The sequence below is a fragment of the Sciurus carolinensis genome, chromosome 7, assembly GCF_902686445.1.
Source record: "Sciurus carolinensis chromosome 7, mSciCar1.2, whole genome shotgun sequence".
NCBI classification, from domain to species: Eukaryota; Metazoa; Chordata; class Mammalia; order Rodentia; family Sciuridae; genus Sciurus; species Sciurus carolinensis.
In genome coordinates, this window is record NC_062219.1 from 44,355,965 (window position 1) to 44,379,145 (window position 23,181).

Below are 23,181 nucleotides of genomic sequence, written 5' to 3' on the forward strand. Positions count from 1 at the left end.
AAAAGTCTAGATTTGGCAGTATGTATGTTTCTGTATCTGAATTTCAACTATGTTGATGCATTAAAAGCAATATGAGGCTTACAAAAGTAGGGTGAAAATGCTCATAGCACCATGAGCTGAAAGTATTTCATTTTTAATTTCTTGGTTATAATTAATTCATATAGAAAATCAGTCACAACTGAACTAGCTGAGGAACAGAAAGGGAAAAGGTAACATTTTTTGGCACATTAATATATTTGGTTGGACTTACAATAAATGATAAAAGGAGGGTAGATATTTGAAGACATGATAAATTAAAGTCAAGTCTCTGATTCATTTACATATTATAAAAATAAAAGAAATAAATTTTGCCCTTTTAAGTAGCTTAGTAGACTAAAAATATCAGTCTTTATGACCAAATTCACACAATCATTTCAAATGAAATGTTTTAAAGCTGTATAATCGAAGTAGATAGTTTATTTGGAAATCCATATAGATTACTAAGTGTCTTTTTGTAATTACAGCTTAATTTGAGATCAATGTAAACTGTGATAAAGTTCAGCACGTCACTTCAAGTGTACATAATTGAAGGACCTATGATTGAAAGCCAGAGGACCTGAATTCAAGTTTCAGCTCTGTCGCTAACAAATCTCTCTTCTCTCTGGATGTGGGTTGTCTTTTTTAAATGAAGAGCACAGAAGAAATGTGTCACCTACTATAGACCCTTAGGCCTCTTTCAGTGCCTTAATTACATAATTTCGACTTAGATATGTCTCACACACAAGACCTTTGAGCTAAACTTTGTGAACTGGTTGCTCATGTACTTGCCTTAATTTTTACAAGAGGATAAAGATTGTTCCAGTAATTGCATAACACTTATTACTTAACACCCAGCCTATGATTTATTCTGCTTCACAGACAAGTCATTTGTTGTGAGAGTTGTGTTTTCTGATAAGCACCCCATTATAATGTGTCAGTGTTTTCTTCTTTTTCAGCAGAGACTCTGCAGAGACTGAGTAGGTTTCAGGGACCAGAAAATTTTGCAAACATTTTGCAAACAATAGTAGCTTGAATTGACCTTAGAACAGGCTCATGACATGCAGGAAACATTTAGGAGCAAAAGCTTAATGGGCAGACAGAATGCCTTGTTCTGAGGACACAAGGAAGCTCTCATACTGCTTGTCTAGAGTTTGAAAAAAAAAAAAAAAGAAATAGATCATCAAGACGGAGGCATAGATTATCAAGAATACAAGCAACAACAGGTGTTGGCGAGGATGTGGGGAGAAAGGTACACTCTTACATTGCTGGTGGGGCTGCAAATTAGTGCAGCCACTCTGGAAAGCAGTGTGGAGACTCCTTAGAAAACTTGGAATGGAACCACCATTTGACCCAGCTATCCCACTCCTTGGCCTATACCCAAAGGACTTAAAATCAGCATACTACAGAGATACAGCCACATCAATGTTCATTGCTGCTCAATTCACCATAGCCAGATTGTGGAACCAACCTAGATGTCCTTCAATTGATGAATGGATAAAGAAACTGTGGTATATTTATACAATGGAATATTACTCCGCAATGAAGAATGATAAAATTATGGCATTTGCAGGCAAATGGATGAAACTGGAGAATATCATGCTAAGTGAGATAAGCCAATCTCAAAAAACCAATGGATGAATGATATCGCTAATAAGTGGATGATGACACATAATGGGAGGTGGGAGGGGTTAGTGTTAGGGTTAGAGTTAGGGTTAGGGAGGGGGGCAAGAATGGAGGAAGGAAGGACTGTATAGAGGGAAAAGAGGGGTGGGAGGGGTGGGGGGAAGGGGAAAAAAATAACAGAATGAATCAAACAACATTACCCTATGTAAATTTATCATTACACAAATGGTATGCCTTTACGCCATGTACAAACAGAGAAACAACATGTATCCCATTTGTTTACAATAAAAAAAAGAAAAGAAGTACTGAACTTGTTCTAAGAAAAAAAAAAAAAAAAAAAGACCGAGGCATAGTTCAAAAATAAAACAAACAAGTTTTCACCAATCCAGACTGAGCTTAGTTAAACCAGCACAGCACACACAGTAAGAGGGGAAGGGAAGGAGGGAGGGAGGAAGGAAGGGAGGAAGAAAGGGAGGGAGGAAGAAAGGAAGGAAGGGTTAAGGGAGGAGAGAAGAAGGAAGGAATGGGGAAGTGAAGAAAGAATAAAGGAAACAACTAAACTTTCTTAGCCTGCTTGAGATCATCATACCACCTGGGTATGTAAGTCACAGAGGAAATAGTGCAAAGCTGATGAAGAAGAAAGACAGGACAGCAAAGAGTGATCAACACCAGTTAAGCTGATTTGGAAAGTTGGGAATAACAGTCATTAGATGCTTCCTTGGTACCTGAGAAACCTGTATCTTACACATTTATTTTGCTTCTACTGTTACCTTTTCTTTACCTCAAAATGGAAATATTTTTATAGATCTATCTGTACTTCTTTCATAAACTCCCCATACTACTGCACTGAACGCTGGCATTCAACATGTTATTGCTGCTGTCGTTGTTTGGAATTTTAATGTATCCTATCTAATTTATCAATACACAAAAAGTAGTGTGATTTAGATAAAACAGGAAGTTCTATCTCCTACTAGCTAATATTTTTGTGGATAGTTGTAAGTTAAGTCTATAATTCCATCTGAAAATCAGTCCATTAGAAAAGGATCTAGGTTTTGATGTTCCCAGCTTTTAAAATCAAAATGTCCCTAGGGCCTTAAGCTTAGCTAGACATCATTGGCACTTCAAGTTGAATGTAAAGTTGCTAAATTGAATTGTCACCTTCTAACACTTTTCTTATGCTATTTATACTGAAGGGACAGGAGTTTCATGGCAGGAGCCTGAAGGCTGATATACAAGCAAGAGACATGGACAGGAAGTACTGGCATATATAGTGACTTTAATAAACAAGAATCCTGTGGCATGGAGACACACAGACTCTGGGGACAGAAAATGGTGAAGAGGCAGAGAAACGGTAAATTTTTTATGCTTTGAAATTTTGCCTCCAACTGGCCCTGGTTCCCACTGTATTTACTATTAAACCTTCCTTTAACTTATCTTATCTTTTCCCATCATGACAAGTATTTCCTAAAGTCATAAGTTGATTCTATCTGCAGGTCTGTGATATTTTATCAGTGCTTAGAGCACTGTGTAGTCTTAGGATGAAGTGCAAATGTTGATAAAAATAGTAGAATCATCAGGGAGAGAGAAGTTTTTAAATAACACTTTTTCAGAATAGGTAGAATGAAGAAAAATATTGATTAATAGTTCAAACACTGAGAAAAGATCAGGAGAAAAAAGGAAAATAAATGAATGTGAGTCAAAGGAAATAGCTGATGGGGTTAAATTAATCAAAAAATAAGGTAGTAAGAACAGCAGTAATTTGTTCTTGGAAGGGTGGAACTTAATGTAGTAGAAAGATATTAACACACATGAGAAAATTAGAGAAATTAAAGAGGTGAAATATTGGATTTCAGATGGAAATGAAGTTTCTTATATCTGCTTTTTCAAATGAGAGAAAGTTTGGGATGTCTTAAGGAGAGGATGGTGGGTAGACAAAGAGATAGTATGAATAGAGCAGCCTTTAAATGTGTCATTAATCATTTATCTCCAAGAAAAAAATTTTAATTTTTCAAATGTCCTTGTTCTGCACAATTATAGGTTTTAGGTTAGTTGTTTTGTTTTATTAACCTTTCTCTGGGGCAGTTGCAACAGCTAGTTTTAGACAGAGGTGAGACTACTGTTAATCTTTGTGTTTACTTTTTGTTGCTGTTGTTGTTGATGCTGCCCAGACTGCCTGGAGTTCAGCCAGTGGTTGGAATTGCAGACATTGTCACCTTGAAGACTGATATTAATATTAAAGGGCCAGCCATATCTCACTTTGAGGAAAAGTTAAAAATCTCATTTTGTTTCAGAGTTAGTTCTAATAGCGAAAAAAAAAAAGTACAATGGAAACGTTTTGCTGTAGGTGATTCTAAATTGCAGTAGACAAGATATTTTACAAAGTGTTTTTTAGAAAGTTACGGGGTAGGTAGTTGGTGATTGTCAAGACAAACTGCCCCAAAGTGAGAAAACCTTACTGTACAAATGCCACTCATTCACAGTCCAACATGACTTTATTAGCCTATGATGTATGACATATTTCATAAATTAGATAGTAATCTAAACATATTCTTGTATCTACTTATTATTTATCTAGTCCAAACCTCTTGTGATTAATCTGAATTATTAACTTGAATGAATTAAGAGATACTTAAGCTTAAGCATTTTCTGGGTCTGAAAATGAGGGTGTTTCTAGGTATGATTGGCATGTGGAACAGCAAACTGAGGGGAAGCCACCTTAAATAGGTTTGGGGCCAGGATAGAACAAAAAGTTTGGATGAACCAGGAGGCAGCAGCAGATGGAAGCTTGATTCTTTTTGAGCAGTGTCCTCCATTGCTGTTGTGATAACCTGAAGACATCAGTCAGCTTCTTCACTCTTCCAAAGTGGATTCTCATTGGTGACTCTCTAGGGAGTATCAGGCCTTTGACTGCACACTGGGGCTGCATAGTTGATCCCTCTTGTTCTAAGGCTCCAGTTTCTTGAACTGAGCAGCTAATGGTTTCTATAGTTTTTCAGCCTCCTTATGGCTTTTGTGGAACTAGCCAACTTATTACTATATAAATCCCATATATGTCCTGTTGGTTCTGTCCCTCTAGAAAACCCTGACTAATAGATTTTTATACCCGGAGTGGTTCTATAGAAACAGAATTGTAAGGATGAATTTCCTTAGTTGGTTTTTTGGTTTCTGGAATTGGCTGCCTAAATTGGTTATATCTAAAATTGCTAAATTTTCTCCTGCTGGTAGTAAGGAAAGCACTGATGATCCATGGCACAATTTATTTTAAGAGATTTGCATAGTGATTACCCTCGATGGCCCTAATCCACCAATGTAAGACAAGGCGTTTAGTGACTCTATACAGGATATTTTTAGACATTTTTGGAAAACTAAGAAATATAATGAAGTTGACTGGTTGATTCTGGATTGACTGGACAAAGTAACAAAGGAGAAAGAACAACTTTAGATGCACCAGTCTAAAAGCTTCTCGGTGTGATCTGAAGGAGAATCTTATCTATTACAGTCAGAGAGCTGAGGTTGCCCAAAACCAAACACAGACCTCATTGTGCAATTGGCTGAATTAAGACACAATTTTAACTCTCAGTCTCAAAGGGTACCTGCACTTAAAGTGAGAGCACAGATTCAAAAAGAATGGAATCATGTAAATTTGGATGGAAATGTATGTATAGGAAGATGCTGAGTAAGTTGGGAACATTGAATCCTTACATTCTGACAAGTATATTTTGTCAGAGGAGTTGAGTCACCACCCTTCGTGGTATCAGCAGCACCTTTATCCCCACCCTCTGTGATGTTGGCCTCTCTACCTTCCCATGAGGGAACTAACCCTACATTGCCTATGGAAGCAATAATGCTCTTTATGATGCAGTTCCAAGTATAAAAATGCTGATACTTCTCAGGACCCAACCTTATCACCCACTTTTGCTTTCGGGCCTATAGCTAGATTAAGGTTTAAACAGACCTCTAGAGGTGAGATACATAGTGTGACCCATGAGGAGGCACACTGTACTCCAAAGGAAGTTCTGGAGCATTCTTATTTATACAAACAGAGGTCAGGAAAACTTTGATAAAAGTGGGGGATAATGGTAGAAGGAACATAAAATTAGACCAGGTTGAATTTATTGATATGGGCCTATTAAGCTATATGAAATTCTTAATTTCATATAGCAGCTCACAATGTTTAAAAAGGTACTAATAGTTTGCATGATTGACAGAAGTTTGGGTCAAAAGATGGCCTACTGTGAGTGAGCTAGAGATATCTGTTGATGAAGGAATTAAGGCTCAGAGAAATTGGATACTTCAGAGAACATGCCACTTACAACATTCTCCTCCACACTTGGTGGATCCAGAAGATATGCCCTTCACCAATACCGTAAGAAACAGATTTGTGAGAGTTTAACCAGTATATTTGAAGATCTCTGTCATCTCTCTTCTTTGTATGCCAGAACTCACCTTTGGAGCCACAGTAAATCAATTGAAAAAATTAAATGCAGTAGGAATAATTAGATCAGGGAGAGGAAGAGATGAAGTGGTGGCACACAATCCCAAAGACAAGGTGGTCATACCTACCATAATGAACAGTAAAAGAGAAACAAACATAATGTTCCAATTCATGTACAGCTATGGCATTGACTAATCAATCATGATAATTTTTTACTTGACTTATATAAGCAGAAAATTTCCAGGGTAAAAGTACAAAAGTCTGCTTTAGATCACAACAGCAGAGAATTGTGGCACCTCAGTCTATTCCTAAACTTGGGCCAGTATACATACCTAGAACCCTTGAATGAGAGACCAATTTTCCTTCAGTAAGGGCCCTGGTATAGTACCAAAAAGTTTTACTGTTAATCTTTCTTCCTCCTTTCCCAAAGGGACATAAGGCCATTTACCAGGGTAACTATGCATTGGGAGAAGGACAATGATCAGAACTTTTGGAGACTCCTAGACACAGGCTCTGGAATGATGTTCATTCCAGGAGTTCCAAAATATCACTGTGTCCCTCCAGAGAAAGTAAGGACTTAAGGGCATCAGGTGATCAACAGAGTTTTGGCTAAGGTCCAATTTGTAATGTGTCCAGTGGGTACCTAAACAATTCTATGACTTTCTTTCCATTACCAGAATGCATATTTGGGCTATTATTCTGAAAAATGCCAAATGGAAGCCATTAGAATTGCTTATATCTGGAAAATACTAAATCAGAAACAATACCACAACACAGGAGGGTTTGCAGAGATTAGTACCATCATCAAGGACTTGAAGGATGCAGGGGTGGTAATTCCCAATACATTCCAATTTAACTCTCCTTTTTAACCTGGGCAGAAGACAGATAATTATCATAAGCTTAATTAGATTGTGATTTCAATTGCAGCTGTGGTACCAGATGTGGTCTCTCTGCTTGAGCAGAATAACACATCTCCTTGTGTCTGGTATGCAGCTATTGATCTGACAAATACTATTTTCTTCATCCCTGTCCATAAGGCCCACCAGAAGCAATTTGCTTTTAACTGGCAAGGCCAGCAATGTACCTTCACTGTCTTTTCTCAGGAGTATATCAACTCTTCAGTTCTGTGTTATAATTTAGTTTGCAGAATACTTGATTGACTTTTTCTTCCACAAAGTATCACACTGGTCTATTATATTGATGACATTATGCTCATTGGACCAATCGAGCAAGAAGTAGCAGCCACTCTAGACTTGCTAGTGAAGCATTTGGGTATCAGACGATGGAAATAAATCCCCCCAAAATTCTAAGGTCTTCAGGTTCAGTAAAATTTCTAGGAGTCCAGAGATGTGGGGCCTTCTGAGATATCCCTTCTAAGGTAAAGGATAAGTTGTTGCTTCTGGCTCCACCTACAAACAGGAAAGAAACACAATGCCTGGTAGGTTTAATTTAATTTGGGAGGCAACACATCCCCCGTCTGAATGTGTTACTCTGGTCCATCTACCAGTGACCCAAAAAACTGTTAGTTTTCAGTGAGACCCAAAACAGAAGAAAACTCTGTAACAGGTCCAGGTGATTCAGCAATATGACTCAGCAGACCCAATGGTACTTGAGATGTCAGTGGCAGATAGAGAGCTCTCTGGAGTCTTTGGCGCCCCCCATAGGTGAATCTCAGAGGAAACCACTGGGATTTCGGAGCAGAGTCATACCAATATCTACAGGACAACTGCTCTCCTTGTGAATTATAGCTCTTGGATTTGTACTGGGCCTTAGTGGAAACTGAATGATTGACCATAGGCCATCAAGTTACTATGTGACCTGAGCCACCCATCATCAACTTGGTTTTATCTAACCCACCATACCATAAATTTGGACTTGCAGTACTCCATCACCAAGTGGAAGTGGTACATATGTGCTTGGGCCTGGGTGAGTTTTGAAGGCAGGGATATGTTGCATGAAGTAGTAACCAAAATTCTGTGCCCCAGGATGAACCTATGATTTCCATATGATCAGTTGACAGAGGAAGAGAAGACTAGGGCCTGATTTGTAGGTGGTTCTCCATGATATGTGGATACCACCTGAAAGTGGACAGCTGCATCACTACAGCCCCTTTCTGGGACAGTAGGGAAGATAAATCTTCTCAATGGACAGAACATTCAGCAGTGCACCTGGTTGTGTATTTTGCTTGGAAAGAAAAAGGGCCAGATGTATAATTGTCTACCTACTTCTGAACTGTTGTCAATGGTTTGGTTTGTTGGTCAGGGACTAGGAAAGAAAATGATTGGAAAATTGGTGACAAGGACAATTGGGAAAGAGTTTTGTGGATAGACCTCTCTGAATGGGCCAAGGATGTGAAGATATTTGTGTCCTATGTAAATGCTCACCAACAAGTGACCTCAGCAGAGAACTTTAATAATCAAGTGGATAGGATGACCCAGTCTGTGGATAGTAGACACCAACCACCCCTGTCATTTCCCAATGGACTTCCACCCACCCAGAATGACCTAGCTATAACCACTGTCGAAGGCCCAATTTTCCAGCAGCAGAGACTGACACTAAGCCCCTGAAATGGCATCATTCCTCACAGAGATCAGCCAGCAACCTGGTGGCAGGTTGATATTAGACTACTTCCACCAAGGAAAGGGTAATTGTTTATCCTTACTGTAACAAGCACTTATTCTGGGTATGAATTTGCCTTTCCTGTATGTAATGCTTCAGTCAAAACCACTATCCATGGACTTACAGGATGACTTATCCAACATCGTTTATATTCTACATAGTATTGTTTCTGACCAAGAACTCACTTCATAGTCAAAGAAGTGTGGCAGTGGGCTCATGCTCATGGGATTCACTGGCCTTACCATGTCTCTCACAAAACTGAAGCAGCTGGTTTGATAGAACAGGGGAATGGTCTTGTGAAGATGCAGTTCAGTGTCACTAAAGAGCAATACCTTGCACAGGTGAAGCAAGTTTCTCCAGATGGCTGTATAGCTTATAAATCAGTGTCCACTATATGCTACTGTCTCCCTTATAGCTAGGATTCATGGGTTCAGGAACCAAGGGGTAAAAAAGCAATTTCCCTAGTGACCCACTAGCAAAGTTTTTGCTTCCAGTTCCCACAATCTTATGTTCTGCTGGCCTAGAAGTTTTAGCTCCAGAGGGAGGAAATGCATCTACCAGGAAAAACAACAATGAGATGTACCCCTGGCCACTTTGTTACCTCATGCCTCTGAGTTAACAGGTTAAGAAGAGAGTCATGGTGTTGGTGATGGTGACTGATTCAGGTTACCAAGGGGAAATTTGACTATTATTCCATAATAGAGGTAAGGAAGAGTATAACTGAAATGCAAGAGATTCATCTCTTGGTATTACCATGTCTTGTCATTAATGTCAACAACCTAACCCAGGCAGGATGACAAATGTCTCAGACTCTGTGGAATGAAGGTGTGGGTCACCTCTCCACATAGAAAACCAAGACCTGCTAAGGAGCTTGCTGAAGGCAGAGGGAATACAGAATGAGTAGTAGAAGAAATAGTCATAAATGCTAACTAAAGTCATGTGACCAGTTACAGAAATGAGAATTGCAATTGTCAGGGGTATTTCTTTACCATTTTGTTAAGAATATGTTTGTGCAGATATACATGTGCATTAAGTGGACATGTTTGTTTACACTCCACTTTTATTCTTTCATTATATTATAAAATATCAATTAGCAATGTCAATACTTAAAAGGATATTAAATATACATTATAGTATTTAAGTTGTGTGATGTCAGAAAAGCATCACTTAAAAATTTTGGGGGCTCTTACTCTAAGGAAGAAACTAATGTGGTTTTGGTTGTATGAAGAATATTTATATGTCATGTTAGGTAGAATTATGACCTTGGTGTTTTTTTTTTCAGCAATTAATTATGATGTAGAGTCATGTTAGGTATCAAGTTGACAAGAGTGTAAGATAGGATAGTTAATATGTTCCAATTAAGACTTTGGTAAATGTAAAGACCATTCCATAAGGTCAGCCTGTAAAAACATTCCAAACATTTCAGCTAAGCCTTTGTCCTGGATCCATGGAGAGCATGGAAGTAAGTCCCAAATGGAGGTGACAAGAAATTTCAAACTCAAGGGCTAAAAGAACAAAACCAATTAGAAAGCCAAAGACTGAACCAATAGCCTTGACACTTTTCTAACACGTTTAGTATAGATTTTGAACACTAGCATTGGTACTTTTCTAGTACCTGCTTAGCATAAATTTTGACCAATAGCATTGAAGTTTTTATAAGATCTGATTAGCACAGATATCGATCCATGCCCCTACCAGTACATATATAAACCTTTATACTAGTACATTTTAGTGGTAACCCCTACTGGGTTCCATCTCACCTAGCAGGAGCTCTATTTCTTTTTTTCCCGCTTAAATGAATCCTACTTCTTTCACTCTTGCCTTCCATTGTTGTCTATGAATTTCAGCCTTCAAATATGGAAGACAAGAAACTGGAAAGAAATTGGCAATGAGCTACTGGGGTCTGCTGCAACACTGGTGGGAATAGCCCACCATTAAGTGCTGCAACACACCACTTGATAGGCCTGGAGAACAATTTGACTTTGCCACATATGACCCTTGGACCTGACTCAGACAGGCATCCTCAGCTGTGATTAGCTACTAACACTAAAATGGGCTTTCTTGGCTATAGAGGATTAAAGCTTATGCAGACCCCCACCAGCATAAGCAGAGAATTTAGTTTCATCTCAGACTCCATTTTCAGGTGGACGTGTGATATTTAATCTGAATTATCAACTTGATTGGATTAAGAGATGCCTAAGGTTAAGAGGCTTCTAAGTGTGGAAATGAGGGTGTTTCTAGGAACATTTGGCATATGGGACAGCAAACAGAATATGGGTAGCACAGTCCAATAGACTGGAAGCCTGGATGGAGCAAAAAGGTAGAAGAATCAGGAAGCAACACAGATGTAAGCATGATTGTTTTTGAGCAGGTTCTTCAATTGCTGTTGTGATGGCCTGAGGACATTCAATTCCTCCACTCAAAGTGAACTCTGACTGGTGGCTGTCCAGGGAGTTTCCAGGTCTTTGGTCTCACACTGGACCCGAATTGTTTTTCCCTCTTTTTCTAAGACTCCAGCTACTTGGGATGAGCAGCTAATGGTTTCTCCAGTTCTCCAGCCTACATATGGCCACCGTAATACTACTATCCAGCTTCTAGCTGGGTATGTTAATCTAATAAATCACTTATATGTGTGTGTATATATATATATATATATATATATATATATATGTATATACATCATGTTGATTTTGTCCTCTAAAGAACCCTGACTAATACACCTCATACGCACTCCATTTTTTCTAAAAATTCATTTTCTGTCCATTATCCTTCAAAATGTTAGCTGAATTCACATCTTCCTCTCCTCTCCTTTGCACTTATTTAGCTCTCTCATTCTCTTGAATACCAGAGAAATACCAGATAGTTTCCTCCTACAAAAACTTTAGACCTTACCCCTTTCCAGCTTTAAGTAAAACCACTTTCCTCAAAATCCTCTAATCATTCATTCCATTTGTAAATAATTCCAGGTCACCAGTGAATAAAAAATTAATGAGTCTTTGCTACGATTACAGGGCTGCAGGTTTATTATTTCAACCTTCTTCCTTTAAACTCATACTACTTTCCTTTCACTGTTTTCTCTCAAAAATTCCCTGGCTTCCTTTCCCCAAGATCACCGATCACCAAGACACTTGTTTCTTCCCAAGAGTCTTTTTCTTAGAAAGTTTTTTTCAATCTCCTTCCTCTGAGCCCCTGGCAAGTCCTAATTCGCAGGCTATTTTCCTCTCCAGCACTTACATGGAAGTTATCCCTCCCTCCCTCTCAACTAAATGCTACCTTGGCCTGTGGGGTGGAGTGTAAAGAGTGTGGGAAGGTGGGGTGGTCATAGATTAAATACTACCTTCCAGCAATTCAGAGAGAATGAGAGGCTAAAAGGGAAAGTACCAAAAGGAGTGTCAGGAAAAAGAAAATATTAGGAAATTATCGGAGACCCAAGAAAAGAAAAAGGCTTACCTACACACTCAGACTAGTAAGAGGAAAGACCCCTAGCTAAGAGAACAAAGAAACTGATAGAGAGGAACTAAACATATGCCAGGGAGAAAAGAGAAAATGAAAGGAAGATGCAAATCAAATGTACCTTTTTGCTAGAAAAAATAAGAAGACTATTTTTTAATTCCTTTTTTAAAAAGTTTTTGTAGTTGTAGATGAGCAGAATGCTCTTTTTGAGGGTTCAAAATAAAAGAATTCAAGTAAGACACATTTATTCTTCTGATGCCAGCCAATATTTTACCTGTAATATTCTAGTACAACAAATAATAAAATACATTTGCACTGAACTAAGCAATTTAAATGAATTTTTATATTTTCCTTATAACATCTCAATGGAACAGATACTAATATCTTCATTTAACAAATGAGGCAACTCAAACTTAAGGAAATTGAGTAATTTATCTAAGTTTATTCAACAACTGTAGAGGAGAGCTGAGATTCAAACCCAGGTGTGTCCTTTTCATTACTTGCTACTAAAAACTAGTGACTCAATTTTATGAGCTGACATTAACATAATAATTGTATATTGCAGAACATTATGCTCAAGCTTAAATTGATATTGCAAGATAAGTTTCCCAAATATATTACCTCTTTAAAAATTGCTAAAGATCTAATATTTAAATTGAATAAATAATAAATAATGCAAACTACATTTTACTAGACTATTTTATATGATAATTAAATATCTATGTCTACATATTACTGCTTACTGAGTTCTAGCCAGTATCCTAGTAAGGGTTTTTATTATGCAAACCCTATAATCTACAGAAATTTTACAAAATTAAAATCACCAATTTTAAGTGCACAATTCAATGATTTTTGACACATGTACATATTCATGTAATTATCACCAAATCAAACTTTTTATCACAAAAATTTCTCTTACATCCCTGTACTATTGATTCTCATCCCATCCTGGCAATGGATGAGTTTTCAGTCACAATGGCTATGTCTTCTCAATGACTCAGTAAATACTGTTACAAGATAAGTGTTATTAGTAAAGTTTTACAGCTACAGATTTTCATGTGTGAATCATACAGTGTGTGGCCTTCTGTGACTGTGTCACTCCTCTGGATGCACAATGCTATCTTGTATTATTCCTCTTTATATCTGAAGAACTTTCTTTAGACACTTTATGTTTTGTAATTTTATAATGGATATTATATAACAATAAATTCTCTAAAACTGTTTAATTTGAAAACATTATTTCATCTTTATTTTGAAGGATAATTTCACTGGACAAAGGATACTAATTTATTTTATTTTCCTCTAGAATTTTAGATATACTATTTTAATGTCTTCATGTTTCCATGATATGATAAGAATCCAGGCATTAATCTTATAATACTTCTCTAAGATATTATGGTTTGGATGTGATGCATCCTTCAAAAGATCATCTGTGAGACAATACAAGAAGGCTTAGAGGATAAATGATTGAGTTATGAGAGCCTTAACCCAATCAGTGAATTAATCCCCTGACATGTATTAACTGACTGGTAACTGAAGGCAGATAGGGTGTGGCTGGAAGAGGTGGATCATTAGGGGTGTACCTTTGGGGCATATATTTTGTATCTGGAGAGTGGAGTCTTTCTTGATGCTTCTTGGCTATGTCCTGAGCCACTTTCCTCTCCTACACTTTTCTACCATGGTGTTCTGCCTCATCCTGAGCTCTGAGAAATGGAGTCAGCTGTCTATGAACTAAGACCTCTGAAATTGAGAACCCACGTCTCAGAGGAAATAAATATTTCCTCCTCTGAAACCGTTCTCCTTAGATCTTTAAGTTGCAGCAACTGACTGAAATAGATGTAATATGTTATTCTCATGTGGTTGCTTTCAAATTTTTCCCTTTTTCTTAGCTTTCAGCTGTTTGGCGGTGATGTGTTTTGGGAAGACTATGTGTGTGTGTGTGTGTGTGTGTGTGTGTGTGTGTGCGCGCGCGCACATGCACACACATGCAGTGTGTGCGTGCTCAGCTTGCATGTGGCTATTCAAGCTTTTTAGATTTGTAAATTTCCATCAAATTTGGAATGTCTTGGACCTTTTTTCCTTCAAATATTTTCCTACTTGTTTTGTTTATTCTCTATTTTTGTGATTTCTATTACAAGTATGTTGTACCTCTTCATATTTTTCTATAGATCTTTAAAATTGTATTTCTTTTTGTTTCTATTTTTTAATATATATTTTTACAATTCTATTTTGATTATTTATTTGTATGTGGTGCTGAGGATTGAACCCAGTGCCTCACATGTGCAAGCCAAGCACTCTATCACTGACCCAGAACCCTAACCCCTTATTTCTATCTCTACTTCTTCAAATCAAGTAGTTTCTATTGAATGATCTTTAAAAATTCACTGACTCTTCTGTCATCTGTAAGCTGCTATTGATCAAGTCTAATGATTTTTATTTCATTAGTTCTACTTTTCTATTCTATAACCAACATTTCTAAACTGATTGTTATTTATCTGTTGAGATTTTCTGTTTTTTCATTAATGACATTTTTATTTAACATTATTGCAGATAGTTTCTTTTGAATCTTGTAATAGATTTGTATGCTTTGAAGTCTAGTTCTCTCAAATTCAACATCTGGATTCCCTTGGAGTTAGTTTATCTAGACTGCCATTATTTTCCTGATTATTTTTTGCATCTGGTTCTTCTCTGGATGTCTAATTTCCATTAAAAAACAATATTTCACAGAAAATAAGTCGTAGTAACTCAGAATTATAGCCTGTCTTTTAGTGGCTATTAGGCAGTTAATTTGTCTAAAATCAAATTGCACACAATGTTGCCACCTCCCAGCTGTCCATTCCCTTCCATCCTCCAGGTCCAGCAGTATACAACTCTTCAGACACCTGCTTTGTTTTTATTCCTTCCCACTAGTGACCTATTTTCCTGGATTTCTGTGGATTACCTGGTGCCTGTCAGTATTGTTAGTCAGCTGGACTTAGACAGATATGAGGCTCATGTTTTTTGTTGCTCCCTTGCTTCCAGGAAATTTCTCAATTTCCTGTTGCCCTACTGATTATGGCTTCTGTATTCTGACACTTCAGTCTTTCTGCTGAAGTATGTATGAGGAATGCAGTCAATTAAGAAAAATCTAAAACTCAGAGATCTGATTCTGAGACATCCTATGTTTCCAGAGGATAATAATCATGTACCATATTATGACATTCAGTCAATGGCAGAGAACATACACAAAAGTAGTTCCATAAGAGTATGATGGAGTTGAAAACTTCCTATTGCTTATTGACATCATAGCCATCCTTATCATAGTGCAATACATTATTCAAAAGTCTGTGGTGACTAAACAAACCTACCGCACTGCCAGTCATGTTGCATAGTAAATGCAATTATGATATATAGCACAAAATGCAGGATAATGATAATAAAAAACTATGTTATTGGAGCACATATTTACTATACTATTTTCATTATTTTAGAGTATACTCTGACTTATTTTAAAATTCATTGTAAAATAGTATGCCCTGTTATGCCAGCAGCTCTGTTGTACATCTTGTTTTTATGCGTCTTTGATTGCATCATTTTCTCTTGTCCTGATTTAACCTCATGCTGTTTTGTTCATCATGGCCCCTAAGTATACAAAATCTGCTGCTAGTGTTGCCAGTAAAGAGCAAAACAACCTTGGTGTGTAGTGCGCTCCACTATCTAGGTCTGTGTAAATAAATATACTCTATGATGTTCCCACAATGACAAAATTACCTAAGGATGCATTTCTCAAAATGTATCGCCATCTTTAAGCAGTGTATGACTGTACTTTTCTCTGGCCTCTGGCTGCTGTACAATCATACCTCCTAAGGTTTCCCCTGTACATGAGTTATTTGGCTGTCAGTCAGCTATTTGGATACTTCATGATCAAATTTGAGTCTCCTTGCTTCTTAGGCTTCTCAGGATTTCCTCTGTAAGTTTCCAGCTGCTTCTATAGTATTGAATTCTGGTTTCTGGCACATTTAACTAGTTCCATTCTAGATAGCAATAGCCTTGGAAGAGAAAGACACACCCTTCAGTAAAGAAGTAACAAAACTCTTTTACTTTCCAATTCTATTTTTATAAGTTTATGAATTTAACTGTCCCATGGCTTCTTTTTTTTTTTTTATGTTTTCCAGTGTCTGTTTTTTTAATACATATATTTTTAGTTGTCAATTGACCTTTATTTTATTTATTTATATGTGGTGCTGAGAATCAAACCCAGTGCCTCACATATGCTAGGCAAGCTCTCTACCACAGAGCCACAGCTCCAGCCCACTCCAGTGTCTTTATGTTTACTTTTTGTTTATATGACCATCCCATTCCCGTCCTTTCTGAGGTTCTATGATTGTGCCTGGTAGAAACAAATCTAACAAAGTTTTCAAAATACTAATTATGATTGCAGTGGTATACCTTAATTTGGGTTGAAATATCTTTTGTCAGGGTAAATTGTCTTTATTATATTCATCTTTCTGTGTATAACTAACTGCTTTATCACATGTTTTGAGTGTGCTGCTTTTTATGAGCCATAATTATGAAGATATTCTTACAAAAATATAAAACCACAAAAGTGAAATAACCAACCACTGAAAACTCATGTAGTGGGATCCCTTGTGTCAAAATGCACTCAATAGTCCTGTACTAACTAAACAAAATAGGGAAGGACAGTAAGGTTCCTATATCTGTACAGGTGTAATGGGAAGAGTAATGAGGCAATCTTGATTAGGAAAATATTCAGGAGTCAGAGGGTCAAAGTATATAATTATCGGCTGATACAAGACCATTTTTTAATCTCTGACATTATGAAAAGGAACATAAGCTCATAAAGCCTCAGTGTTCTGTGAAGCAATTAGGAATGATACAGAGATAGAATTCTGTTCATATTGGACACTTTTGTTAAGGTTTGACCCTGCTGTTCTATACGTATAATTATCAACAATCCCCTGATCCAACCTCAAGCCAAGTATCAGAGATCAAAGTGTGACAACCTCACTGCCCAAACTCTACCATCTGGTATACCCCAGTGAAACTCTCAGCTTACTTTGTTTTTCTGTTCTTGAGAAACATCTCATCCCTTTGACCCTTCTGCAGTGGTTAAAGGGAGGGAAGGCAGGCGACAGCTGTTTTTCCTTTCCTTATTCTGAGTGAAGTATAAATTGACTTCTTGTTGTGTTTTAAGAGCTTAAATGTCAAGAGTGTTTAACTTGATCTGCTTTACATGTTAAGAAGGGAATTAGAAACTCTATTGAAGACTCAGTGCCAAGACTTTTCAATAGTGACTTAAGCCTAACTTGGTACCATTTTCAAAAAATGCTTATAAAGTTATTTTGGAGTAATGAAATTTCTATTAACATAACAAAGTAAAATATAGTCATATTCTAATGCTACACAGGCATTTGCCTTCATGCTGAGGTATTGTTTTCTTTGGTCCTTTGAGCACACTTCATTCAGGAGACCATCATTGGGCTGAAGAGGGCAGACCAGGTCTGGAAAGGAGATAAGGACAATCAGAGGTCAGGAAAACTGATTAGAGTAAGAAAGTGCATGGAGACATGGAAAAGAGATGCCTAGTGGTAGCTGAGGAGGTAGGTAGGTTAAAAGAATCAATACTGGAGAGCTGGGCTACAGTGAGGAAATTGGAAGGGAAAGGACCAGTGAGTTTAGGGATTTTATTTGGAAGAAACAAGAAGATAAGCAAAGAGGAAAGTTCAAATTTTGACAACCTTAATTAAAAAAGAAATTTTGCAGAAGAAGTATTTAGAGATGCTACAAAACATGCAATACAATGCCCCACTTCAAAACCCTCAGAGTCCTCCCCAAATACAGAGTTTCTATTCAGATTTTTAGCATTGACTTTTATTTGTAAAGTTACAACATGCTGTGATTGTTCTTAGTGTTAATAGAAAAACAATATTTAACACTGACAGAACAAAAATGACTTTAATTTTATGAGAATAACATTTCAGAGACTCATAGATTTTTAGTTATAGGGTGATTTCCCAGCTGCACCACTGTTGATCCAAGCTGTCCCTTTCAACATTACAGTCAGGTTGTTGAGTTTGGCAGATAAGCCAGAGAAGGTACAAGCTGTGATTGGACTGTCCTTCTAGTACCACAACAAGGTAGAGAAAAATTGTAAGAATTACTCTGAGACTGAAAGAATACCTGATCTGTAACTGGATATATAACAAACAGAATAGACTCTTAGAACTGTGTGAGATTTCCAGACTGTAAAATTCTAAGAAACTCCCTCATGAGGTTACAGGATGGAAATTAGTATTTAAGCTACATCTACAGACATATAATTTATTGAACCATTTGAGTCTTTCTTAGAAGAAAAAGGTCTGTGGCAGGCAGAATTGAATAGTTTTAGGGTCCTTTCCTGGACTTGGAGGCTAAGATGTGATTCACTGGTGCTTGGAGACCTCATAGGACTGAAAAAAAATTCTTCCCCTAAGTAACTAGAGGAACTTTCATAAATTAAGTCTCAGAGCTTGGAAAAGAGAATATGCTACTGAAATACAACAGTGACAGTTCTCAGATACTGAGACTCAACAGAGAATATGAGGGGTACTGTGGGTCTTACATCAAGGTTTGAAGTTATAGACTTTCATTTCCATGCTTAAATGCCCAGGAGCCCTAAAAAGAATCCAGAACTAGACAGGGAGTTCATGGCACTAATTTATAAAAATGTGCCAGAAGATGGGGAGAAATATTCAGCATAGTGTTTATATTTAAGGATTTTTGGTAGTAGGTCACATGGTCGTACAGGACCACAATTTAGAGAGACAAATTGACAGAATTAAACCGGTACACTTAAACTTTTTTCACAAAAAAAGTTAAAGACAAAGTTTGTTGAGAGAACTAAGAATTTTTCTGGATGCAGAGGTCACCTGTATTCTCAATTCACGTAAATTAGTAAAAGTAAATAAAGATAAGAAAAAAAGAGGTTGCTATGGCAGCCTTCAAGGATAGAGCCAAATAATGGATTTCAGGTTAGAGGTGCCAAAATAGTCATGGGGGACTAGGAAAGCAGATAAAGAAAAAAAGTAAATACAAAGAAAGAATCCTGAAATGTATAGATCTTTATGGGCATGGATAAAAGCATTTTTTTTTTCTCCATCAAGAGACCTTCAGAACCAGCCTGGTGACAATTTATGAACTATGTCTCCTAATTTACCTCCTGTTCATAGGAGCTAGTTTTCAACAGCATCTTTCTGGCCATTTAGCACTAATCTCCTGTTACACATCATAACCCAGATGTGGGGACAGATGCTCTTAACAGGCCTAACCAAGGACTTTGGGATGTAGCAGCAACACCTGTGCTTATTTCCATTATGGTAAAGACAACCTTTTGTTAGCATATTAGACTTCAGAAGAAAAGTAATTACTAAAAACCTCCTTTCTAATTGCATAGGAAGCCTTTGGTGTTCAGAGGCAGCTTGAATCAGAAATAACAAGAAAAAAGCAAGAGAAAAGCAAATGTGTGACACTCAACCCTGTGGTAGGAGTAAAGCATCAAAGGATTGAGATTCGAATGGATAGGGATACGGGGTGACAAAGTATATATTACACACCTGTTTGATAAGATAAATTGTAGCATAGCAAAAAATTTTATATGATATGTCTTACATCCTTTTCTTTACCCTAATGTCTTAGGAAGCTCTTTAGTTAGTTAATTGGGACATTCCCCTATAGGTTTTTTGCCAAACTGGGAAGAACTGTGGGAAAGATAAAGATAGGGAGGTAGTAGGAAACACTAAGTTGAGCTCCCTGAAAAGGATATGGTGATAACTGGAGAATACATGTGGAAAGAGGCGGAAAGAAGTAACTAGAGGAGATCTATAGTTCTATGATGAGGAAATTTGTCATGGGTTGACTGCATTGTAGTTTGATTTTATTTTGCTCAGAAGGAAAATTATGATGGGGTAGGCATGTTTTCAGTTTCCATGAAAAGTAGAAATTTGAAGAGAGAAGTATGACTGCTCCCCTTTCAAGTATCAACTGTCCTTTACTTTCAGAGTTCTGCTCTGTCCCATCCTAATGTATCTACACGGCAAACCTCCTTCAAGGTACTCACAATCATGTCAATTGTTTATGAACTTCACAGCATTTGCTGTGGCAGTTTGTAATTAATCATGTTTATATTCTAACTTATGGTCCGTCTCTTCCAATAGAATTTAAATTTCATAAGTTCTAGATTCTTTTCTGTCTTGTTGACACTATTCATAGCTCTACCACCACAGCAGATATCTGATAAATATTATATAAATGAACAACTAATTAAAAGACTGAATAAATAAATCAATGAGTGAATGAATAGGGATTTTCTAGAAAATGTTGTTCTTTATGTACAACGTCACTTTCTAAGCCTATTTTGCTCTGATTTCATTGGAAAAACAAATACATAGAGAAAACAAACTTAGTCATTATTTAAAATTGTTCATGCTCCTTCCATTCTCTAAGTGAAAATAATCAACCCTGCATCTTTGACCAAGGAGTCTGACAAATTAAACAGTAATATTAAAATACTACTATCATTTTATAAAACAAATATATACCTTATATTCACATTTATTTTTTCATGAAAAAATATATTTCCCTTCTGAGCTTAACAGTTTGTGATTCCACAAACTTTCTTTCAGTTACAGTATATGAAAGCATTCTCCCAAATTACTGAGTCCGTTGACTCTATATCAATAACACATGCAACTTTGTTCTCCCTACAGTTATATGGCTAATTGATACTTTAATCATTGTAAATGAGTTATCACCACTCAATTCATGTAATGAGGTAGAAAATTTTACTCTAATCAACTCTTCCTCACTACATGTGAATGGAAAACTAAGTATGCATTGTTTTTCTTTAACTTCTTATTTGCCAAGTGAATTCCATAATCCAGTTAGGCAATCTTGTGTCAACAAACTTAAGTTTGTCCTTTAACTAAATCTCCATTCCCCAGTATTGCCCACATCAGGTATAGGACATACTGTCATCCATCTCTCAGCTGATCTCTTACTACAATCCTTAAAACCTTTAACAAAGATATATAGAATATCATGATGGCAAGTAAATTTCTCATTATTAGTTCACTTCATAAAATTTCAAACCTAGCCCTTTTCTCTATTCCAGTTGTAGTATTTGAGGTTAAAACTTGTTAAAACTTACCAGGACCTCTGAAAAGTTGTACTAACTGGTTTTATTACTTCCATGTAGGAAGTGTTCAAACTACGGTACAAGGTCCTCTGGAGTGAAAGTTTAAACATTTTGGGTCACCCAACTCTCAGTAAAGAAATTTGTATGTGTACTCACAACATAGGTATATTCATTTATTTCTAGATAAGTAATGTTCCCGTTTTAACATCTCTTATAATGTGTAATACATAATGTACATTTTTTAAATTACAAAAAATCCTTAACAGGTAAAGCAAAAATAAATAAATAGGTCTAATATTTTCTTCTTGAAGTATGTAGAACCATAGATTTCTTGCCTCAAGGTGGTAGGTGATTAGATGACTCAAAAGTCTATAAATCTATTTATATGTGCACATATAGCATTCGAGTTAGTTATGGTCTCTTAGGTTAAGATCTAGTGAATATATCACACTGCCTCAGATTGATTTAACTAAAACACAGAACTTATCATGGCACCTCATCTTTCCAAGAGTCTCCGATAGTTTAATTTCTCTGCTTTGGTTGGAGAACATAGTTCTACAAGATTTCAGGCAAAACTTTGCAATATGATTCACCTAACAGTCCTGCTGATCAAATGGAAAATCCTTTTTTTTTTTTTTTAGCACACTCTACATTCCACACTTTTGTTTTTCCTGTGACTCCTTCTCTATGAAGGGAACTACCTTAGACCTAATAACCATTTATTAAATACTCACTTTGTGTTACATATGTTCCTGGTCTTATTCAATTTTCACAATGCTACACGATAGGCAATTTTATCCCCAATTTATAGTTCAAAAAAGTATGGGTCAAAAAGTTATGGTGGAATGGGACAGACATCGTTACCCTGTGTACATGTATGATTACACGAGTGGTATGAATCTACATTGTGTACAACCATAGAAACAAAACCATGTACTCCATTTGTGTACAATGAATCAAAATGCAGTCTGTGAAAAATTAAAAGCTAAGTAAAAAAAAAAGAAAAAAAAGTTATTGTATTTTAGAAAATTCCATACAGTTAAATTCAAACACAATCTTGAGTAATTCAAAGCTGGAGCCTGTTAGGACCAGACTACACTGCTTCCTTGCCCCCACTGCCATCTCAAATGCAAAGCTTGTCCTGATGCTCCAACTCCCACCCATCACCATGTGACCTAAGAAGTTATCAATCCTGTCTTTTGTTAGTATTGCTATAGTTGATGTCTTGAGTGTCCCCAGAGGCCCATTTTGTGAAAGTCTTGGTGACTCTATTAGGAGGTGGTATAACCTCTAAAGCATAGGGCCCAGTGGGAAGTCTCTATATATCATGTGGGTTGTGTCCCCCAAAAGGATTGGGAGACCTCAGTCCCTCCTCTCTCTCTCTTTTCTTTTTTTTTTTTCCTGCCATGAGCTAAACATTTTTTGCTCCCCACCTGCTCTTGTCCTGATGTGCTGCTTTACTATAGGCCAAATATCTACAGGACAACTGATCTTGGACAGTGGCCTCCAAAACTATGAGGCAAAACAGACATTCCTCACTATAAATCGATTATCTTAGGTATTATCTCTAGCAAAATCTGACTACTACAAGTACTTTGCTCATATATCTATGCATATATGTATACTTGAGTAATTCATATCATGTCTCTCTCCTATTACAAACTACTGGAAGGAAATAATCACTTTTTCTGGATGATCTATCCAGCATTTAGCATATGTTTATAGATACTCTTTTAGTCATAAAATAAATTACTGTTTGTGAATCAATTTATATTTTATATAATAAATATTTCTGTATCAAAATTCTTGTGAGCAACAGAACCAGAACTTTTTAATATTTGGGATCATCCAAAAAGTAGTG